Genomic DNA, 19269 nt, shown 5'->3' with positions numbered 1-19269 from the left:
ACTATCTAGTGTGAGAGGAGGAAAAAAAAAAGCATTCTCAGATGTGTAAGGACAATAAAACTTCACTTCCCTGCACCCTTTATCAGGAAGTCTCTGAAGGACATGTTCTATTTTAAAAGCAAATGAGGGTGCCTGGCTGGCTTAGTTGGCGGAGCATGTGACTCTGGATCTCAGGGTTGTGAGTTGAAGCCCCATGTTGGGTGTAGAGAGTACTCAAAATCTTTAAACAAACAAGCAAAAAAAGATGGTGTAGGATCTAGGAAACAGGGATCTAATACAGGGAGAGAAGTGAATAAGATCACCAAGACAAAAGAAGAAGTATTGTACAACATTGACAGCCTTCCCATAGGTTAAAGAGAAGCCAATTCAGATTATAGCAAGAGGGTAAAGGGCTCCAGGAGTGTGGACTCCAGGGGGAAAAACCAAATTTAGAGATGGCTTGGAATGTCTGAACCTATTGAAGGGAGTTTGACAACCCTGGCGGAGACTTTGGGTAATGGAATAATACATGAATAAGTACAGGAAAAACTAAGCAACCAGAAAAATAAGGTAATTATTAATACCAATAAAACCAAAAACGTAAGCATGGTAACTCACGTATTATGGTCATCTGTGAGTGTTTGTGCATGCTTGTACAGAAGAACAGCAAGGGCAGGAGGAGTTGAGGGAGAGCTAAATTCTTACCTTCCTTGGTGGAAAAATAGAAAATGTCTATGATTGAAAATCAAGCAATAGTAGAATAAACATACTGTTGAGATATATGGCAGTAAATACTAGAAGAAATAGCTAAATAAGTTAAAAACTCTTTTTAACTTAACTTTTACCTCTAGTGTTGGGTATTAAATGAGAAATATTAGGGCAATTTTTCATTAAATTTGATTAATTAAATTTCATTTCATTCAATTGTCATTAAATTGATAACATTTTATTTTACTTTAAAAATATACACATATGTGGCACAAAACAGACACTCAGATCAATGGAACAGAATACAGAACCCAGAAATGCACCCACAGACATATGGCCAACTAATCTTTGACAAAGCAGGAAAGAATATCCAATGGAATAAAGACAGCGTCTTCAGCAAGTGGTACTAGGAAAACTGGACAGCAACATGCAGAAGAATGAACCTGGACCACTTTCTTACACCATACACAAAAATAAACTCAAAATGGATGAAAGACCTAAATGTAAGACAGGAAGCCATCAAAATCCTCAAGAAGAAAGCAGGCAAAAACCTCTTTGATTTTGGCTGCAGCAACTTCTAACTCAACACATCTCTAGAGGCAAGGGAAACAAAAGCAAAAATGAACTACTGGGACCTCATCAAAATAAAAAGCTTCTGCACAGTGAAGGAAACAATCAGCAAAACTAAAAGGCAACAGACAGAATGGGAGAAGATGTTTGCAAACGACGTATCAGAAGAAGGGTTAGTATCCAAAATCTATAAAGAACTTACCAAACTCAGCACACAAAAAACAAATAATCCAGTGAAGAAATGGGCAAAAGACATGAATAGACACTTCTCCAAGGAAGACACCCAGATGGCCAAGCGACACACGAAAAATGCTCAACATCACTCATCATCAGGGAAATACAAATCAAAACCACAATAAGATACCACCTCACACCTGTTAGAATGGTTAACATTAACAATTCAGGCAACAACAGATGTTGGTGAGGATACTCAAAAAGCAGATCTCTTTTGCATTGTTGGTGGGAATGTAAACTAGTGCAGCCACTCTGGAAAACAGTATGGAGGTTCCTCAAAAAATTAAAAATAGAACTACCCTACGTCCTGGGAATTGCACTACTAGGTATCTATCCAAAGGATACAGGTGTGCTGTTTCAAAGGGACACATGCACCCCAATGTTTATAGCGGCACTATCAACAATAGCCAAAGTATGGAAAGAGCCCAAGTGTCCATCAATGAATGAATGGATAAAGAAGATGCGGTATACATACACAATGGAGTATTACTTGGCAATCAAAAAGAATGAAATCTTGCTATTTGTAACTACATGGATGGAACTAGAGGGTATTCTAACCAAAATTAGTCAGAGAAAGAAAATATATGACTTCACTCATATGAGGACTTTAAGACACCAGATGATCACAAGGGAAGGGAAGCAAAAATAATATAAAAAACGGAGGGGAACAAAACATAAGAAACTCTTAAATATGGAGAACAAACAGAGGGTTACTGGAGGGTTTGTGGGAGGGGGGATGGGCTAAATGGGTAAGGGGCATTAAGGAATCTACTCCTGAAATCATTGTTGCACTATATACTAACTAACTTGGATGTAAATAAAAAGGGGGGAAAAAAAGTGCACCTATGTGATGAGCCCTGAGTAATGTACAGAATTGTTGAATCACTGTATTGTATACCTGAAACTAATATAACACTGTACATTAATTATACTGGCATTAAAAAAATTAAAAAGAAAAAATATACACATATGTTTTGTGATGAAAAAATGAAATAAATAAGCATTTTGGTTAAGCATCTGACTCTTGATTTTGGCTCAGGTCATGATCTTGTGTTTCATGGGATGGAGACCCATGTTGGGCTCCACACTGTCAGTTTGGGATTCTCTCCCTCTCTCCCTCTTCCCCTACCCCACTCACCTCTCTCTCTCTCTTAAAGTAAATAAAATAAACTTTTAAAAAAGTTTTTAAAAAACTCGTATTAATGGAGGGAGGCATTGGCATAGGTTTTGTCAGGGAGTGTTAAATAATCACTAGCCAATGAAGCAGTGCCATTTTCCCGAAGCTGTTAAGGACCTTGGGGGAGTAGCTGTACTCTCCTCTTTACTCTGCTGCTGCTGTCTCTGTGGAGTTTGGCCCAGGGGTGCAGAGGACCTAGTCTCATCTCTGCTGTAGCGGATGGCTCCTAGGACAATATGCAGGGGTGGAAGAGATGGGAGGGTAGGGGTAGGAAGGTAAAGGGGGAACAACACCATCAGGCTGTCCAGGGGCAGGTGATGAAAGGTTAAGGTGAAGTAATTTCGCACTCAGCTAATAGAGCTTCATCTAGCTGTGTAACAGCCTGTGCAACAGACCCATCGTCCCTAGCATCTGCTCCTTGCAAGCCCAGCAGCCTGGCCACAGGTCAGTGTGGCTTCCTGTGGGAATATTACCTGCCTCAGGAGCAAGGCTTGACCCTAATCCAAAGATAGCATTTTGCTGGCCCCTGAATTCATGGGTCACTGGCATAGGGTAAGTGAATTGGGTTTGCCTAATCTATACCCTTGTATTTATTCCCCCACAACTTGGTGATCACTTTCCATTCTTTTAGCTCTCGATACCCCTGTAATTTAAGCTCCTGTTCTTTGCAAAAAAGATGAAAAAAACAAGATCATTTCTTTTGTGGGTCTCCTGCCACCACTCAAATCATTTAACTTTTGCACTTAATTTAGTCTACGGCCTTGCTGTTGCTGTGCTTTGAGTGAGGTAATGGATTCATACTGAGAAGAAATAATATTTAACATACACCAGAGGAATTATTTCTACTGTAATGCCAATGCTGTGCTACAGTAGTCTCTAGTTTCTGGGCTCTATCACAGAGGCATGACTTACTGAGTATGGAACCATCGCGAAGTCTGATCCATAGGACTAGCCTAGTAGGACCTGCCATACACTCTACCCCCGATTACAGAGGAGATTGTGCCATCCCTGATATGTGCTCTGCAGGCACTCTCTTCTCTGCCTCCACACCTGTTGTTTCTGCAATCCGCTATGCAGACACCGAAAGGAGTGCCAGGATGTCTGGTGAAATTATGGCACAGAGAAATGAGGCTGGAGGGGTGAGCAGGACCAGATCTAGGTGCTAATCCCAAAGACAGTGAGATTTAGGACGTAATCCCAAAGACCAGGGGAGACTATTTGTGAGTATTAAACTGGAGAGTAACAGGATCAAAATCTTAAAAAAAAAATCACTCTAGATTGGACTCAGGGGCTGTTGCTAGAGAACTGACAGGTAATCCTGATGGCAGACAATGGGGTATGGAGACAACTGAGGGTTCAAGAGATATTTAGGAGGTTTGAATAATCAAGATTACTGATCACCCAGACTATTTGGAGATAAAGGACAAAAGATAGATCAATAAGACCAGTTTTTGTTTATAAGATGTTTATGAAGTGTTAGTCACTTTAAATAAACATTACCTGTAATTTTTACAGGATCTTAGAGGGAGGTATTATTTCCAATTTAGAGATGAAAAAAGTAAGTGTCCCGGGGGCACCTGAGTGGCTTGGTCAGTTAAGTGTCCGACTTCAGCTCAGGTCATGATCTTGTGGCTCATGGGTTCAGGTGCCTCATCAGGCTCTGTGCTGATAGCTCAGAGCCTGGAGCCTGCTTAAGATTCTGTGTCTCCCTCTCTCTCTGCCCCTCCCCCACTCATTCTCTGTCTCTGTCTGTCTCTCTCTTTAAAAAAATAAACATTAAAAAAATTTTTTTTTTAAATGTGTCCCAGATAAAGTCATTCACTCAAAGAAATACAGCTGGTCAATGACAGAGCTGGGAGTTAGACTCGGCCTGTTTCCATGGTCTTTTCAATGTACAATACTACCTTGTAAAAACTGAAGTGGAAAGAGAAGAAACTGAATATTGATGCCCAATTCTCACCCCTTGACAATTATAAATTCTTTGTCTATCCCTTGTCTAATTTTAGGTCCTGACATAGTTTTGCAAGCCCATTTTATATATTTATTTTTAAAGTATGAGTTATCTCTAAGAGGTTGGTCTAACACCTCTTAGATGCCATGGAACAATTAGAGGCTATTTTAAAATGCATATTTCAATATGCTTGGTGTGTGAACAACTAATAAAATAATTCTGGATGGCTTTTTATCCTTTGTGAATACTTTCTAAATACACTATTCTTTCTGCTGTCTTTAAGCTACCACCGCAAATACAGTTAGAACTTTGGCTGGATCTCACTTCCCTGTTTCACATTATAAACATACATTTTCCTTACCACTTTGGTCATATTACAAAAAGCCTTTTCTCAACTTACACAATAATTTGGCATTGAACATTGAGAAATTCTGATGAAATACCGAACTGATTTTTCAAATGTGTGATAAAATGCAGTCTTATTTGCAAAGACATGAACATGTTCCCATTTTGATTTCCGCATTCCAGAAGAGCATTCTGATTTCATTTCTTTACTGAGTATGGTCTTTGGGTTTAAGATTCTATATGATCTTTTCATTTGTTCCAGTGCCAATAAATCTCCTTTCACTGAACTAGAAACCAGTGATTTCAGTCTGCAAATTAGCTCTGTAAAATCACAAAACATTGGAGAAAAAATTGTTGCAAATAGGAGAACAAGATCATATACTCGAGTGGTACTCCTCCTCCACCTTGACAAACATTTTATTGCTACCCTTAACAAGCAAATAAGACAATATGCTTAGCAATTATTGGTAATAATTTGTATGCATACATGTAACGGAAGATAATTCTATCCTCCCTTCTGCATCACTCTAAGTCATTTTGGATGCAGCCATACTATCTTCTCATCCCTCCACCCCCAACCCCAGGTCAGCCACCTCTGTGAGGTGGCTGGTTGCTGGCATAGGAATAGTCTACTTCCAACTCAGTCAAGTAGGAATTCAACTCACAAACATCGTGCCATTTGCACATGAGTCTCACAATGACCTGACCCAAAGATGATGAGGGTTCTATTAGTGTCTTACGTATTGAGCTTGGAAAGTAGTTTCCTTGATTGTTGATTCAGAATGATTTTCAATTAAAGAGTAACTTAGTAAATTTAGAAATGTTATAAAAATATAGAATGGTAAACTGTAACCTGCTCTTAAAAATGAGTAGATGTTTGGGGCGCCCGGGTGGCTCAGTGGATTAAGCATCCAACTTCCATTCAGGTCATGATCTCACGGTTTGTGGGTTCAGGCCCCACATCGGGCTCTGTGCTGACAGCTGGGAGCCTGGAGCCTGCTTCAGATTCTGTGTCTCCCTCTCTCACTGCTCCTCCCCCACTCATGCTCTGTCTCTCAAAAATAAATAAACGTTAAAAAATTTTTTTAAAGTGAGTAGATGTCTTAAAATCTAGGAACTTAAGATATTTTTAAGTTTCCTCATAGACGTATACTACCTTTTAAAACAGAAAAGTTGACACACACACACACACGACTACTAATTTTTGTGAAAAAATAATAGAAATAGAATAAATCTAGAATACATCTAGAAAAATTACACTTAAAATATCTTCCTTATGTAAGAAATGCAGTCACTGCACACTACATATCTCTGTGGTCTATGAGATCTGGTGTAGACCTGAATTTCATGATGGAACTACTGACAAGGCTTTCCAAGTAGTCTCCTTACCTCTGGATTCTCTCCCCTCTCACCCACGCTGCACCCAGAGCATGTCAGCCTTGAACTCATAAGACTCGGTGTTTGTATCACGCACATATCAACCACATGTTATCTATAACCTTATTGTCTGTTATTGAGGTTTACTGACATATTGTCCATACATTCATCATCATGAGCTCTTCAAGGGCTTACTCTCCTTTTAGGCCACTCCCTCCACCTTTTCATTTGGAAGAATACTTATGTGTACAATATAGACATTCAACACAACTGATAAATTCACTGTGGAAAAAATGCATTCCACCTACAATTAAGGTGTTACTCTCCTCTCTTGACCACATGTTAAAGTAGGTTTCTGACATTACAAACCATGCAAGAAAGTAATACAAACCTACAAACAAAAACCAATCACAAACCATGAAAGGATGTGCTTCTCGAATCTTAGAGAACAATTAGAAAGACTGGAATTTTAAAATTCCAGGGAGAATTTTTTAAAAATAAAAAGTTAAGGGGCGCCTGGGTGGCTCAGTCAGTTAAGCAGCCGACTTCGGCTCAGGTCATGATCTTGCAGTCCGTGAGTTCGAGCCCCGCGTCGGGCTCTGTGCTGACAGCTCAGAGCCTGGAGCCTGTTTCGGATTCTGTGTCTCCCTCTCTCTGACCCTCCCCCGTTCATGCTCTGTCTCTCTCTGTCTCAAAAATAAAATCAATGTTAAAAAAAAAATTAAAAATAAAAAAATAAAAAGTTAACTCAGGTCTCTGGAATAAAGTAGAAATATGACCATATGTTTGAGACACAGGATTCCTCATGCTAATGTAGGTAAAACATTTTTGAAGGTATGATTCAACACTTCATTTAAAGGTAGTAAAGGGAAAAAAATCTCCACTTCAATTGCCAAGAAATTATCTATGAGTAATTGTATTACATATGAAGTTCCTGTGTAACATTTTATTATAAAATTTTTATTATAAAATCCACCAATTAATTCAATAATTAATAGAGGTTTATTGGATATCTTCTATGTCAGAGGCACTGTATTAATGCTAAGGATAGCAGGTTGACTGTTTTCTTCTACAGGACATGCAAACTAACAATTACTATCCAATATAATAGTTGCTTTAATGTTGCTCTGTACAAAGTGCTGATGGAGTGTGAAGGGAACCTGAAGTCTGTCAGGAAGAGACCGTGAAGGCTTCACAGCATTTCAGCTGAATGAGATTTTGAGGAAGAATAGGATTTTATTTGGTGGGCAGGTGGGTTAGGAGGCTCATGGTAGAAACTTTTAGTGCTCGCTCCTGTCTGGTTCTCTCTCCTTCCAGGCACAGAGAAGGATTATACTTTCCCACTCTTTTGTAGTTAGGCAGAGCTATGTAACTAGTTCTGTTAGCGGGCTAGGGGTAGAAGTGACATGTGACACTTCTAAGCTGAAGCATTTGATTGCTAGTGCAAAACATTCCAGGACCTTTTATCTGCTTTAACAACTAGTGAAGTTGTAAGTTATCAGAAGGTGTAGTTACCCGATGATGGAAACTGTCAGCCTGGGTGCCTGAGTGACTTTGTGGAGCAGAACCACAATGACATTATGACATGGACAAGAAATAAATTGTGTGCTAAGCCATTAAAATTTGGGGACTGTTTTGTTATTTCAGCATTGCAGATAGGGGTAAAGCATTTAAAAATAAAAGAAAGGAAGAATAGACCAGTTTCCCATGCAAAAGAATTTGTGCCTTCCAGGAAGTGGAATACAGCTCCACATTCCTGAAGTGTGGGCTGTGCACAGTGAATTCCTTCCAAAGAATACAGCATAGAAGGGGGTGGGGAGGAGAGATTAATTTTGCAGTGGAGAAACATAACAAATTCTACTTTGGCCAGTGGATCGAGATTAATATTAACAGTGATAGGTTATGTTGATAGCATGCACCCTAGATATGATGTGAAAATTGTACATTCCCTCTGTGGTCTTCCTCTCCAAAATACGTAACCCTAAGCCTAATAATGAGGAAAACATCAGATAAGTCCCAATTAATGGATATTCTATAAAATATCTGACCAATACTCATCAAAATTGTCTAGGTCACCAAAAACAACGAAAGTTTGAGAAATTATTACAGCCAAAAGGAACCAAAAGAGACATTACATGTAACATATATGTAACATAGTACCCTGGATAGGATCCGGGAACAGAAGAAGGGTACTTGGTAAAAATAAAGAAATCTGAATAAAGTAGGAACTTTATTTAATAATAACATATCAATATTGGCTCATTAATTGTCACAAGTGTACCATACTGATGTAAGATGTTAATAATGGGGGTGAGTGGGTATGGGGTGTACTGAAACTGTCTGTACTATCTTGCAATTTTTATGTAAATCTCATACTATTCCAAAATAAAGTTGATTTTTTAAATAAGGAGTAAGATAGAACATGGTGTGTTCTGTAAATTCCTTTTATTTTTTTATTTTTTAATTTTTAAGTTTATTTTGTGTGTGCATGAGAGAGAGAGAGAGAGAGCACGACCACAAGTGAGGGAGGGGCAGAGAGAGAAGGAGAGACAGAATCCCAAGCAGGCTCAGCACCATCAGCGCAGAGCCCGATGTGGGGCTCTAACTCATGAAATGTGAGATCATGACTGGAGCTGAGATCAAGAATTGGATGCTTAACCAACCCAGACGCCCCTGGAAATTTATTTATTTATTTTAAATTGTTTTAATGTTTATTTATTTTCAAGAAAGAGAGACAGAGAGACAGAGCACAAGTGGGGGAGGGGCAGAAAGAGAGGGAGACACAGAATTCAAAGTAGGCTCCAGGCTCTGAGCTGTCAGCACAAAGCCCCATGTAGGGCCCAAACTCACGAACCGTGAGATCATGTCCTGAGCCTAAGGTGGACGCTTAACTGACTGAGACACACAGGAGCCCCTGGAAATTTCTTTAAATTGAGGAGTGAAGTGAAGGGTTTTGGTAGGTAAGCAAAAGATCTTTTATGCTATTCAAAGGCCGGGTGAGAAATCTCTAGTAAATCTATGGATAGGCTTCAGGGGTATTGCAAAATCTCTGAAATTTTATGAAATTATATTGTGTATATGTATGTTGTTCTCAGAAGAAAGTCAAAAACTTTATTATTCATTTGTTCTTAAAGGGAAAAGGACCTAAAATATGTTAATAATCCTCACTGAAGACAATGTAGAAACTCTGAAATATTCTGAGCAAGAAAATTGACACAATTATATTTTTTGCATAAATCACTTTTTGGTAGTACAGACTAAGGTGATAGCGTGTGCATGTATTTGAAGAAGAAAGGCAGGAATAAAGGCAAGATGATAATAAAGACAGTGACCTTCAAACTTTTTGATTGTGGTCTACTTCGCATGAGGGAGAAATGATCCTATAAATTACCTTACCATACCACTGTCACTTTCCTGAGGAAGAAGAACTGAGTCATTAGGATGAAATGTCATTTTTTCAAAAACCAAAACTTGATGGAATGATCTATATCTATCTATCTATCTATCTATCTATCTATCTATCCAGATATAGATATATATCTACTTTAGCATTCAGGTTGTAAGTGTGCATCATTAGTTCATAAAAATGAAAAAAAAAGTTCAGTTTTGATCAATTCATACTCTTAGGAGGACTGTGGACTGCAAATCATTCTTTGAGAGACTGCTGTTACAATCTACAAAAGAAATAATGAGACCAAGATAGAAGAAGGTAGGAGGTACAGAGTAGAAGGGACAGATAAGACATACCAAGGGATCAGAATCAGCAGAGTTTTTTGATTGCTTGGAGGAGGAGATATAAGGCAGAGGGGAAAAGCTAACTTGATTTTTTGGTTCCTGGTGAACCATTTATGGGGAATGCAGGGTGGCGGATAAACCTGGAGGAGGATACAGTGGGTAGGAGATGATGAGTCTATTTTGAATGTTTGAGATCCCAAGTGGATACACCTGGGAGGCAACTGGATCCTGGGATCTTTCAGTTCAGCAAAGGGGGTCTGGGCTGGGCTCTAAGTTCCTAACTCAGGGAAGTGAAACATTCATATCGTAGTTTGATTTCTCTATCATTTACAATAATAAATAGGAATTCCAATTTTTGAAAGAAATTTGATAATACGTCTTAAAATAGACAATGAGGATGAGGGAGGGAAGAAGTAGAGCCAATTAAGAATCCCTGAGATATGGCAAGAGCAACTACATATTTATGATTAGAAATTCTTGCTGAATGAAGTTTCCATTGCCTAATTTCTTGAAATTCTGTTCCATGCATCTTTGTATTTCCTTACCAATCTTTCCCTCTTTACATCATGGAATTTAAGTGTTCATTATTTGTTGCTGCTACTGTTGGGACTGTTTTACTTTTCATTGATATATAATCTACATCTAGCAAAGTTCACAAATTTTAAGTGTACAGCTGAAGGAATTTTTACATATTTCTGTGTAAATGAACACAACCCAGAAGGTTCACTTATGCCTCCTTCCAATCAACACTTCTCCAAAGATAGCCACCATTTTGATCTGTATTACCATTAGTTTTTCCTGTTCTGAGCTTCATAAAAATGGAATCACAGAGTATGTTTTCTTCATGTGTGGCTCACCTCATTCCACAGTATGTCTCTGAGGCTCGATAATCTGTTGCCACTCTGTTGCAGTAGTTCATTTTTCCTGTGTAATATTATCCCACAATTTGTATAAATATACCTCAATTTGGCCCTCTCTCTGCTGCCACTGCCGGTGCCTGCACTGGTGCCTGCCACCCCTCCTTGCCTCTCCTCTCCAGGCCAAAGGCTGGGGGACCAGAGCAAGACACAGGGATCATGTTCCAACGCAAGCTGACAGTTCTTGACAACAACAATCCTGCTGGCTTCATTCAACTGTAAAGATGAAACAGAAGTTAGAAACTTTAGGGGCACCTGGGTGGCTCAGTCGGTTAAGCGTCTGACTTTGGCTCAGGTCATGATCTCATGGTTCATGGGTTTGAGCCCCGCGTCAGGCTCTCTGCTGTCAGCACACAGCCCGCTTCAGAAACTCTGCCCTGCCTTCCGCCCTCTCCGCCTCTCCCCTGCTTGCTCTCTCAAAAATAAATAAACATTAAAAAAAAAAAAATTTAGAAACTTTATTGTTTGGCTTGAAGACCAGAAAACCAGACACTATTAGATTGAAAACAGGTAATTTAAGAAACATCCACAGCAGTGATTGCCCCAAGTTCTTTGAAAAGTATCTCAGAGGGGCGCCTGGCTGGCTCAGTCGGTTGAGCGGCCGACTTCAGCTCAGGTCACGATCTCGCGATCCGTGAGTTGGAGCTCCGCGTCGGGCTCTGGGCTGATGGCTAGGAGCCTGGAGCCTGCTAACAATTCTGTGTCTCCCTCTCTCTCCACCCCTCCCCCATTCATGCTCTGTCTCTCTCTGTCTCAAAAATAAATAAAAAAAAAAACGTTAAAAAAAAAAAAAGAAAAAAAGAAAAGTATCTCAGAGATGTTAACTGTCCTTTCAAGATTCAAGATGACGAGAAGTAATTGACAGGCTTCTTGGCTTAGCTATTAGACTTGAATATGGAGATAATGCTGAAAAGTACAAGGATTTGGTAGCTGATGATAGAAAAAAATGCTGACAACGCAGCTAAAAATGCAGAGCCATTGATCAATTTGGATGTAAATAATCCCAATTTCAAGCCTGGTGTAATGACTTTGGCTGACCTTCAGATTCAGTGTCATGATGATTACCTGATAATCCTAAAGCAATTCAAATTTTGGTCCAGGATGCAGTTGTTAAAGCAAATCAAACAAAAGAGGACTTGCCTGTTGCTGTAGACAAACATATTCTTGGTTTTGACACAGGAGATGCAGTTCTTAATGGAGCTGCTCAAATTCTGTGATTGCTACATATACAATTGCTCAGAGAGCTGCAGACAAAAATTAATGAAGCCATAGCAGCTGTTCAGACAATTATTGCTGATCCAAAGACAGACCGCAGACCGGGGAAAGTTGGAAGGTGAACATTTTAGGATTTCAGCTTCTCACCTACATAGTACAATTGGGAACCATCTATGCTCTGGCATGTGTTTGGAAATCAAATGTCACGTTTTTGAGGGAAGAATCCTAAAAAATTGATTATGTTCTCGAGATTTACCATCATCGCTCTTTCTTTAATAAAGTTCAGGAAAGTGGGGAAAAATATACCACAATTTATCCATTCTACTATTGGTGGATAATTTTTTCTTTTTTTTTTTTTTTTTGGTAAATACGAGTAAAGTTGCTATGCACATTCCTGCACATGTTTTTGGTAGGCATATGCATGCATCCTCTTGAGTATCATCCAATAAACAGAACTGTTGGGTCTAGCACAGGTGTTTGTTTGGCTTTAGTAAATTTTGCCAGTATTCCCAAATAGTTGTGCATCCTTTCCCTTCCACCAGCAGTGATTAAAGTTCCCATTTCTCCACACCCTTGGTATTACCAGAACTTTTCACTGTAGTCCATCTGGTGGGTAGTATCTCATTTTTTTCATGTTAAATAACAGCTTTTTTTTTTTTTGAGGTATATAGCATACATAAACTTCACATATTAAGTGTCCAAATTGATGTTCTGACATATACATCCATGAAACAAACATCACTAAGACAGTAAACATGTCCATCATCTTCAAACATTTTCTGTGCCCCTTTGTAATGTCTCTTTCCCCTCATCCTCACCTTCCTATTTCTAAGCAACCACTGATTTGCTTTCTGTCACTATAAATTCACATTTTCTGGAGTTGTAGACAAATGAAATCACACTGTAGGTACTCTTTGTTGTCTGGCTTCTTTGCATCAACAATTATTTTGAGATTCATCCATATCATTGCATGTATCAATAGTCCATGATTTTGATTGCTAAGCAGTGTTCCATTGTATGGCTATATCACAATTTGGTATTCCATTCCGTTCCCTTCCGTTCCATTCCATTCCAATGGACGGACATTTGGGCTGTTTCCAATTTGTGGTTATTGCAAAAAAAAAAAAAAAAAGCTGTTACGAACACTCGTGTCCAAGTCTTTGTATGGGCATATATTTTTTTTCTCTTGGGTAAGTACCCACAATTAGAAAGCCTGGATTATGTGGTAGGTGCATGTTCAACCTTTAAAGATATTGCCAAACTGGGGCGCCTGGGTGGCTTGGTCGGTTGAGCGTCCGACTTCGGCTCAGGTCATGATCTCAGGGTCCGTGGGTTCGAGCCCCGCGTCGGGCTCTGTGCTGACAGCTCGGAGCCTGGAGCCTGTTTTGGATTCTGTGTCTCCCTCTCTCTGTGACCCTCCCCCGTTCATGCTCTGTCTCTCTCTGTCTCAAAAATAAATAAACATTAAAAAAAATTAATAAAAAAAAAAGATATTGCCAAACTGTTTTTCAAAGTGGTTTTAACACTTTACATTCCCAATACAAGCATGCTTGCCAATACATGGTGTGGTCTATCTTTTTAATTTTCACCATTCTAGTAGGTATGTAGTGGTATTTTAATTTGCATTTCCCCAATGACGAGTGATGTAGAACATTTTTTCATGTGATCATTTGCCATCTTCGGTTCATGTTCTTTGGGTTTTTTGTTTTCTTATTGCTGAGTTTTTTTTTAAGTTTATTTATTTTCTCAGAGAGAGAGAGAGAGAGAGCAAGCCAGGGAGGGGCAGAGAGAGAGAGAGAGAGAGAGAAAGCCCAAGCAGGCTCCGCACTGTCAGTGCAGAGCCCAACGTGGGGCTCAAACTCATGAATATGAGATCATGACCTGAGTGGAAGTCGGACACTTAATCGACTGAGCCACCCAGGCACCCTTTCTTCTTATTGTTTTGAGCGTTGTTTATATACTCTAGAGACAAGTCCTTTAGCAGATATTTGCTTTGTAATGTTATCTCCTAGTCTGTGATCTACGGCTTGTCTTTTAGTCTCCTAACATGCTCTTTTGAAGAATAGCTGCTTGAAATTGTGATGAAGTCCAATTTATCAGTGTGTTCCTTTATGGATTGTGCTTTTGGTCTTGTATCTAAGGTCCCAAGATTTTCTTCTATATTTTTTTCTAGACAGTTTTAGGTTTCACATTTAGGTCTATGGTCCATTTTGAGATGATTTTTATATATGGGGATATGCCAATGTATGAATCCAGACTGATTTTTGCATATGCAGGCACGTGTGCACGCGTGTGTGTGTATACATACACACACACACACACACACACACACACACCTTACAGAGAAAAAACTGTAATTTCAAAGAAAATAGATTTCTTTCTGGGTGGTGATTGCCATAAGGGCCATTTCCAGATGCACCTGCTCTTCTTAGTCAGGCTATTGAAATTTAATTCGAGCTGTAGTTGAGCTGTGTCTGGCTGTGTTGTGGTTTTCATCTGATGCAGTTCACCACTGGCTTCAGATGTTATAAGAGTGGGATCAGGAATTTCCTTTCAGCAGACCCTGGGATCTGAAAGCTAACAAGATCCTAGAGACCCACCTGGGCTTCGTGGCCAGGTCATCAGTTTTCAGAACTATGGAGTTATCTCCTTGCTTTACAGCCAAGCTGCCAGGTTATTGGCTTGCTGGGGAGATTATTTTGTTCTTCAGTCTAGTTTCCTTCTTCTGTGCTTAGAGATCTCCTTTGGCCTTGCTGCCCATCCTCTGACCTTTGGAGGGAAGCTACCCCTCTCTCCATAAAGGTCCAGAATGCCTCAGAGGATTTTGTCCCAGCCTGCCCGCTGAGTTTTCATGCTTTGGTAGTTGGAAGTCTGGATTGCTTGTGAGGACTCCTGACCCATCTCCAGACCTTCATAGTTGGACCCTGGAGTACCTCTGGTGGATTTCTTTTCACTCTCCTAAACTGTTCCTCTTGACTCTAGAAACTGGCTGCTCTGAACTTGTGGGAGACTTTATACACCTTAGGAGGGGACCTCTTTTGGTTTTCCTTCTCTCCTCCCAACGTTTTGCCCACTTGCCCCTGACTAAAGACCCATAAGAGAAACTGAATGTATGGACGCAGACTTGCTCTTGGCTGTGTGTCCTTGGAATTTGATCAGTCATGGCAGCCCATATGTGGCCATTAAATGTTGACTAAAATTTAGCCAGTTTCTCCTTACACCCGTCTATGGCAGGTTCTTTTTTCGTGCTGTTGCTCCAGTGATGAGAGCAGCTGTATGTCTCTTCTCTCCTAGGAAGGACTCATTACTTTCAGAGTTTCTGTTTCTTTTCTATGTTCCCTGTGTCTTCAGCTCTCTAAAGCATTTTTAAAAGTATGTTTGGCTTGTTAACATGACATTGACAGTCATGATTTCTGCTAAATCAGCAGCAGAACTGAGATTTATTCTTAATAATTTGAGAATTGTGCCTTTACAAATAAATTTAGAATTTATGGCTAAATGGGCAACTAAGGTTAAGAGAGGAGAAGAAATTTGCCAAGGTGAAAAAATAAGGTAGCGGCTGTCTCAGCTCAGGTTGTCATAACAAAATACTGTAGACTAGGTGGCTTAAACAAAAGGAATTTATTTTTTCAAAGTTCTGTAGGCTGGAAGTTCAAGATCAGGGTGCTAACACAGTCAGGTTCTGGTGAGAGCTTTCTTTCTGGTTTGCAGATGGCTGAATTCTCACTGTATCCTCACATGGCAGAGAAAGCTCTTGTAAAGGTACCAGTTTTATTGGATCAGAACCGTTCCCTTAGGACCTCATTTAACCTCAGTCACCTCTTTAAAGGCCCCATCTCCAAATATAGTCACACTGAAGGTTAAGGCTTCAACATATGAATTTGGGGGAGACACAATTCAGTCCATAGCAGGAGTCTAGCTGAATTATAATCTAGAGCTTGTATTCCCAGCCTTTCCAGGGTAAAGACTAAGAAAGTAAATATGGGGTCGAGGGGCTCAAGGTCTAGTTCTGACTCAGCTATGAAGTCAGAAAATCCTGAGTTTAAATTCTGCTCTGTACTAAAACTGTGGAATCTTAAGAGGGATCCTCATTTCACTGAGCCTCAGTTTCCTAGGAGATGTGAGACTCACTGGGATCATATATGAAAAATGCCTATCTGTCTTGATTGTATCTATGGGATTTTAATTTATGGAGGTGCCTGGATGATGATACAGAGAGGTTAATTTCATTGAAAGATTTTATTGTTATACAGTTCCCAAGAGGAGGGACACATACCACCACACAGGGCCACAGGGGGAAGCACCCTGGTCAGGAGGCAGAAGGAATGAAGGAAAAGTATGACCCAGAGTCTTTACTGTGCTTTCCACAGGAAGGATGGAATGAGGCAGGGTAAACAGCTTGGATTGACTAGTTTGAATAAATTCAGTGGGCTCTGGGCTATGGGATGGTCTCTAGTTGTTTGGTACCTGGCCCTGGGGCGATTTAAGGCAGGAGAAATATTGGCTTGGTACATGAGAATTAGATATAGAAGAGGGTTAAGAGTACGGGCACTGGATCAGTATGTCTGCATATGAAAGGTGTGTTCTCAAGCAAGCGATTTACTATCTCTAGGAATTAGTTATCCCTGGAAGGAGCAGCCTCTCCCCACCCAGCAAATCCCCCAACATGTTAAACCATCATAAAATTTGAAAAATAAAGACATGATTAATACACTCTCCCAGTTCTTGGAATATTAGTACGGGCTTTATGAGTGCTTACTCTCTGTTTCACAGTCCCTCCATTGACAACCCCACTCTCACCTCAGCAGCTTCTGAAAGATGATTCACTTTTTTCCTCTGGCCTTTGTTTCTCTCTGTCATAGCCACATTTGATGCACCTTGCCTGAATGAGGCTTAGAGCCTTATTAAGAGGAAGCCCTTCTGGAGTGGAAGGGCATGAACATGTAATAAGAATAGTCTGTTGGGGGCCAAATTGTTGAGGGATAGACATCCTTATTCTGGAGCTGGAAGAAAGGGAGTCCTAGTTTGAGGCCCCATAGGACATTATAGGTCATTATATATAAGCATCCTGGCAACAGAGAAGACAAGCAGAAAATCTATTCCCCTTGACTGAACTGCCCACACGTTTCAGCAATAACTGGTCTTCAGACTGGTGAAAGGGACAGTCTGTTAGGTTCCCCCCAAGAAAGACTAAGGCTTAGCAACAGCTCTGACGAACAGGTTATTTTCTTGAGTTACCTGGACTGTCCAGCTTCAGGATAAAGTAGGGATAAAGAGGACAGATACTCTAGAGTGAGTAAGTGTCCTTGGATTCCTTGAACATCAAAGAAAAAGATGCGTATAGAAGATAGAACAATTTTCTGTTAAAATGACCAAGTAGGGCTTTAATTGGTAAAGCACCACTCAATGTCAAAGCAGGACACTAAGAGAGAACACCGTTCAGGATATAGAATTATGAAACCCAGGTGCTAGATACATATTTTTTCATTTCAACTCCATCCTACCATGAAAAGGTTAGCCATGGTTGAATTAGCAACAACAGAGTCCACAGTTCCAGTGAGCGATATAAACTTGGCTCTAGGTACATCATACATATTTGCCCAAGTAACATCCCCAAAAGAAAGATTAAGAAGCTGTACCTAGCTCTATGATCCTGGCCAGTTATTCATCCTCTGTGAAGTTCAATTTCCTTCTGTACACCCTGAGAATAGTAATGTTTACTTTTTGAGATTATACCAGGAAGATTATAGCAAAGTTTAAACAGTCAATAAATGATAGCTCCTCCTCTGTCCCCCTCCAGTTCTCTTTCCTCTATAAACATAAAAATAAGTTATTATAAAGTAACCAGAACAATTAAACTGACACAAAGTGAGCACTTACAGTGCACTAAAGATTAGTCTAAGTGTTTATGTGTCTGATCCCATGAATCTATGAATTTAATAGCCTCTTGAGAAAAATCCCAGACTTTGAATACATCATATGCCATAACATTTACATATAACACTCTCCTGACTGTCTGAATAAACCACAAATCCAAATAGACAAGAGTAAGATGAAAAGATTTTTATCATAGTTGACTCAATCTGCTACTAGAATAAGAATGACAGAAATCAGAGACTATTGTTGCCTTCGTGGCATCTGTTTATTAATTAATTTTAGAAATTTTTGAGGGAAAAAAAAAACAATAAAAAGATACCAGCTAGAAACACAGCTCTCAAAAAGTGTCCACAGTAATCAAGACGGTATGGTAGTGAAGAAGAGATAGACACACAGATCAATGGACCAGAATACAGAACCCAGAAACAGACACAAATATACTCAGTTAATTTTTGACAAAGGAGCAAAAGCAATTCAACAGAAGAGGGATAGCTTTTTCAATAAATGGTGCTGGAGTGATTGGATATCCATTGGCAAAAAATAAAACAAGACAAAATAAATCCCCACAACCTAAACCTCACATCTTCTGCAAAAATATACTCAAAATGGATCACAGACTTAAATGTAAAACTATAACTCGTAGAAAAGAACACATGAGAAAATCTTTGACATTAGGACTAGGTGAAGAATTCTTAGACTTGACACCAAAAGCGTAATTCATAAGAGGAAAAATAGATAAATTGAACCTCATCAAAATAAAAACATTTTCCTCTACCAGAGATCCCATTAAAAGGATGAAAAGACAAATTACATACTGGGAGAAAATATTTGCAAATCACTTACCACACAAAAGCCTTTTATCTAAAATGTATAAAGAACCCTCAAAATTCAACATAAAAAAATAAATAATCCAATTAGAAAACTGAACACTGACACAGAAAAGACATTCACAGACATTTCACCAAAGGGGATATACAGGTGGCAAATAAACACATGAAAATATTTTTCAACATTATTAGCCATTAGAGAAACACACATTAAAACTACAATATCAATACACATAAGAATGGCAAAAAATAAAAAATATCAATAACAGCACATGCTGAAAAGAATGCAATCATACATTGATTGTGGGAATGTGAAATATTACAGCCATTCTGGAATATAGCCCAGTCATTCCTATC

General features: G+C 39.4%; 1 pseudogene; it reads left to right on the top strand.

Annotated features, from left to right (window-relative positions):
- The first annotated feature begins 11152 nt into the window (after positions 1–11152).
- On the top strand, positions 11153–12330 carry LOC122223671 (annotated as a pseudogene).
- The last annotated feature ends 6939 nt before the right edge of the window (positions 12331–19269 follow it).

This window comes from Panthera leo, chromosome B4 (assembly GCF_018350215.1).
Source record: "Panthera leo isolate Ple1 chromosome B4, P.leo_Ple1_pat1.1, whole genome shotgun sequence".
Taxonomy (NCBI): Eukaryota; Metazoa; Chordata; class Mammalia; order Carnivora; family Felidae; genus Panthera; species Panthera leo.
The sequence above is the reverse complement of the archived record's forward strand: the minus strand, read 5'-3'. Positions and strand labels throughout refer to the sequence as shown.